This window comes from Arachis ipaensis, chromosome B01 (genome assembly GCF_000816755.2).
Source record: "Arachis ipaensis cultivar K30076 chromosome B01, Araip1.1, whole genome shotgun sequence".
In the NCBI taxonomy this organism is placed as follows: domain Eukaryota; kingdom Viridiplantae; phylum Streptophyta; class Magnoliopsida; order Fabales; family Fabaceae; genus Arachis; species Arachis ipaensis.
In genome coordinates this window covers 3,499,230-3,503,679 of record NC_029785.2, presented here as the reverse complement: position 1 = coordinate 3,503,679, position 4,450 = coordinate 3,499,230, and positions in this window count along the sequence as shown.

Sequence of the window (4,450 nt, the reverse complement as noted above, 5' to 3'; positions counted from 1 at the left end):
TGTTAATAAAATTTTTGTTAAAAAATAAAATTATAAACAAATAAAAAAATTGGTATTAGAATCAAAGTAACGATTTTAAGAAAATAGCAACACTTTTTAATAAAGATAACACTTTTAATCTATAACACATGTTAAAAATTTAATACATGACAACCTATTTAATGGACGAGATCAAATATTTTAGAAAAAATATAGGAGAATGACATTTTTTTGGAATAACATAAAGTTATAAACAATAGATTAAAAAAGAAAAGTTAATTTTAATTTTAAAAATCAAATTTTAAATTAATTAAATATAATCGTTGTTAGTGAATCTTATTCACCTAACGGGATTGATATTTGTCCGCCTAATTGAAAAGCTATATGAATATTATTGCTATACGAACATTCATGTTATTTGACATTTAAATTTTTTTTTGGTGACTTGTATAGGAGACTCGAACCCGCAACCTCTTAATTGAGTATGGGGAGTCTATGCCATTTGAGCTATTACTCATTGGTATTTGACATTTAAATTTAATACTAGACAAGGTTCGTAACTTATTTATTTCAATTTCTAATCTTTTTTAGTTGAAGTTCTCAACTTTTAATTTTTTCAGGAAAAAAAGGAAAAAAAAATAGAAATAAAGTGTCTAGATATGGCATCTAAAACCGGCGTGCAAATAGGTTTTTTTTTTTTTATACAATATGTTATTTTACAGATTTTTTTTATTTACAGTATCTTTTGTTCTTTACTTTTTCTCATATTTCATGTCCATTTCTATGGATAAAATTCACCAAGCTCCTAAAGACTAAATCAGTTATTAAATTTGTAGAATTAAAAAAATTTGTAACCGAAATTCAATCCAGATTGAATTAAATATAAAAATAATATAGTCACAAAAAATATATAAAAATAATATATTTATATATTATATCTATTTTAAAAAATAATTTTTTATATTTTATTATTTTAAACTATTAACTACCGAAGGAAAAAAAAAAGACTCAGCTGAACTGTTTTTTCCTGCTTTTTGACATGTTTTTCTGATATTTTACTGGTTTAGTGTACTCTTCTAGAATCAAAGATGCCATTATTCTTAGCTTCAATGCATTACAGTGTAGGGTAGGGTAGGTTAACAATTAACGTTACCACTATTTGTAAGATGTAACAATTCTTTATTCAATCCATAAATATTTAAATACGGTAAAAATTAGCTGTAGTTATCTTTATATAATATAAAGTAACTACAGCTAATTTTTACCGCATTTAAATATTTATGGATTGAATAAAAAAATATTTAAATTAAATACGATAAAAATTAGCTGTAGTTACCTTTATATATTTTACCTATATATTTTACCTATATTTTACCTATATGAAACTGAATAACTGATAACTGAAAATATTAAATGACAATTTAGTCAACTTTATTAAATTATTTAAGATTTAACAACTCTCAACTATTAATTTTACATAAATTTAACTACATCTAAATTTCTACCTTTAAGAATATAGGAATAAGAATGATAAACTAACATTGCATTTGAATTGCCATCATCAAAGCAGCCGTTCTCTTCACTGTTGTCAAGTGTGATCCTTTACTTGCAATTTGCAATACTTGTTGAACCACACCGCAATATTAAGGAAGCATTCGAACTCAGATTGTGGTCAGAAAGAAACATAACATAAACAAAATAAGATGGTTAACCATGATAGTGATTTCATTTCATCCCATTCCAAATCAAAAGTTTATGTCATGAACCTTCTATTCCAAAATCTTAAGTTAATAGATAAACACACATGAATGATTTATCGATGTACCTTTGGAATCCATGGACATCGTTTGGGAACATAATGGTTTTGACGTCAACTCCTTTCTTTTTTTTTTTTCAAAGATAATAGGTTATATTTTATTAATTATTAAAAAATGAAATACAAAGATGTCCAAAAGCAGGACAGCATAATAAAAGGTGGAGATTTTCCAAAAACACTACACTGAAGGTATTCATCCGACGGTGCGTGGTCGAAAAACGAAGAAAAATCTTAAAAAAGAAAGAATGATAAATCCAATTGCATGCAACTAAGAGCTTGCCTCATGGAGATGGCGACCTAAACTGGGAGTTCTTTTGATTTCATGGAGCAACTTGACAGAGCTTGCTAGAATGGCAGACGGCATAGAAGTAGAACCTTCAAAAATCAACTGGTTGCGAGCTTTCCAGCAGTTCCAGCAAATGATGGCAAGTAATTGAGGATTACGGTTAGCATTCTTCAACGGGTTAAGTATCTCTGTTGATGCAGTCCACCATGTCCAAAAGTCGTTAGAACTCTGAGGGGGAAGACAGTCACGAAGATAACTCTGAGACCATACGTCTTTAATTCTAGAGCAATCGATTAAACAATGAGTGACTATTTCCGTTGCTTCATGACAGCAGGGGCATATTGGTGATATAGACGGGATGCGGTGATGAATCTGAGCAAGCACCGGAAGTCGGCCATGGAGAGCTTTCCAGATAAATAGCTTAATTTTGTGAGGCAAGTTCAACTTCCATAGATCAATCCACGACTTTTTCTGCTGCATATAATTAGGGCAAAGCTCCAGAGGCGGATGGTAAAATAAATAGCCAATTCTGTAACCTGAAGCTGTATCATATTGCTTGGATTTGTTCAAATCCCATTGCAATTTGTCCATACTCTGCTGAATTTTAACTGACAAAATCCTGTTTGCAACGTCTTGGGGAAATAATTCTTGAATAAGATTCTGATTCCAATTCCTATCTTCAGTAATTAGATCTTTAACTCTTGGAACCAACTCAGAGATAGCTTGTCTATTTGGCATGTCAGAAATCTTTAAAGGATACGGAGGAGGCAGCCAAGGATCCTCAAAGGTTCGGATATTCTCACCAGTACCCACAGCCCAATTAAGACCTTTTTCAACAATCTTTCGGCCTTCCAGTATGCTCCTCCATCCCCAAGAAGGTAAGACTCTAATTTCTGCCATTATAGCATTACCATTGCTAAAGTATTTACCTCTTAGTATTTTGGATAATAAGGAAGTAGGCTGTGTTACAAGTCGCCAAAACTGTTTGCCTAAAAGCGCCAGATTTTGGATTCTGAGATCTTTAAATCCAAGGCCTCATTCTTTTTGTGGGCGAGTCATAGTGTCCCAGCTAATCCAAGCCATCCGCCTTTCAGAACCTTTTTGTCCCCACCAGAACTGAGAAAGTAGAGAGTGAATTTCCAAAATTAAACCATCAGGCAACTTGAAGCAAGACAATGTATAAATAGGAATAGCTTCTCCCACTGCCTTAAGCAATACGTGTCTACCACCTGACGAAAGAAGATTGCGCTTCCACCCTTGGATTCTTTTCCGAACCTTTTCTTTAATCATACTAAAAGAAGCTTTTTTTGATTTAGAGACTGTAGAAGGCAAACTAAGGTATTTATCCTGAGCCTCAATATGATTAATATTCATAGAGTTAGCCAGTAGTGTACGAGTAGTGGACGGAGTGTTGTGGCTAAAGAATGCAGCAGATTTATTAAGATTTACCCTCTGGCCACTGATGCTTTCATAAGAATTCAATAAATGTAGGATATTTGAACATGTTTCAGGATTAGCCTTACAGAATAAGATGGAATCATCAGCAAACAGGAGGTGGTTGACCTTGGGACATCGCCTATGTATCTGAAGTCCCTGAATTAGTCTGTTTTGTTCTGCCTTGTGTAGCAAGAAGGAGAGACCTTCTGCACAGAAAAGAAAAAGATAGGGGGATAGAGGATCTCCTTGTCGAATACCTCTATTTGGTTTGAAGAAACCATAAGGTTGTCCTTCCACAATAACAGAATAAGAAACAGTTGTCACTAATTCTCGAATCCACATGATCCATCGGGAGTCAAAACCAAACTTCTCCAATATAAACTAAAGAAAGTGCCATTCCACCCTATCATATGCCTTACTCATATCTAATTTTAGCGCCATTTTATTTTCGAGACCCCTTTTTTTGTTCTTCAAGTAATGCATACACTCGTGAGCAATTAGGATATTATCAGAGATTAATCTGCCTTTAATAAAAGCACTCTGCGTAGGGCTAATTAGTCTATTCATCATACCCTGAAGCCTATGTACAAATACTTTGGAGATAATCTTGTAAAAGACTGAAGATAGGCTTATTGGTCTTACCTGAGTCATATCTTTAGCATCAGAAATCTTGGGAATAAGACAGATCTGAGTGTGGTTAAAACCCTTCAAGATTCTGCCCCCAGAAAAGAAGCTCTTAACTGCTCGAAACACATCACCACTAAATATGTTCCAGAAGTTTTGAAAAAATTTTGCTGTCATACCATCATCTCCTGGAGCACTTTGAGGATGAATGCTAAATGTTGCGCATTTTACTTCCTCCATAGTCACTGGTCTTTGAAGCCTACGGTTCATGTGAGCTGTAACCTTAGGTTCAAAATCAGTAAATAGAG